We start from the raw sequence: 1,065 nt of genomic DNA, 5'->3' as shown, positions 1-1,065 counted from the left end.
CAGCACCGAGGTTGTTAGAAGCATAGGAATCTGCCAGAGAGGAATCTGATGTGAAGGTACTAAAGGTAAAAGGCAGCATTTCTATCAGTACTGGAGGAGGGTAGGAAACTTTGTCCTTAAGTGCTGTTTTTGTTCCCTTTGTCATGCAGTCAATCCAGCAACTAACTTGAGAACTCGACTTCTCCTCTCTTTAGTTTAGATTTAGGGAAATTCCCTGAAAAAAAAAAAAAAAAAAAAAAAATTTCCTCGAAAATTCACTAGTGTCTGTGTGAGTAAAAGGTTCCAACCTTTATTGACTATCGGAAATGCTTAGCTCAGAAATGTGCAGCACTTTAATGAAAGAGTTCTGAATCACTTGAATTTGATCTTCTGTCTGGCCTGGTTGCAGGTTTTACTGCATTTGGTACCTTAAAAAATACAACAACAAAACAAATCTAAAATATCAAAATATTTGATTTTTACATCAGAAAAGAAAAAAAAAAATGAACCAACCCAAACCCTTGTTGTGGCTGAGCAGATCGTGCTGCAGCTCCATGCAGTGCTGAGTTACAGTATACAGGCACATGTGTGTGGATTTGTGTATTGATACGCACTGGCATGCTTTTGCTGTACAGGTAATAAAGACGGAGGATGGTTTTTGTGGATTCTTCAAAGGTGAAGAATCCTTGAAGACCAGAAATTCCAACTTACAGAATTTGACATAGGCAAAGTGAGGAGGAAAATTCTTCCTAACCTGTTATAATTAATTAATTCACGGATTCAGTGTTGGTTCGGCCTACAGGAGAAGTGAACTGCAAAGCTTTGAAGATCACTGTATTTGCTGAGGTTGTCCAGGTGGTTGAGCTTGAAGACCTGCAGCGGTCAGACAAATGTGTTGGGGTTACTCACTGCTGTCACTCGTGGTGTTGAAGGAGGGGCTCCATTGGAGGGCTTGCAGCCATGCAGCCCAGGGACTCCGTGCTGAGTCAGGGTGATGTTACTAGAGTTTGACCAGTGTTGAGGAGGGCAATGTTTTGAAACAACTGCTCCTGAGAGACTGATTGAATGAAGAGAACAAAGCTGGGA

Source organism: Coturnix japonica, chromosome 26 (assembly GCF_054131305.1).
Source record: "Coturnix japonica strain WE chromosome 26, WE-NBRP24, whole genome shotgun sequence".
Lineage (NCBI taxonomy): Eukaryota > Metazoa > Chordata > Aves > Galliformes > Phasianidae > Coturnix > Coturnix japonica.
Note: the sequence above shows the minus strand (reverse complement) of the source record.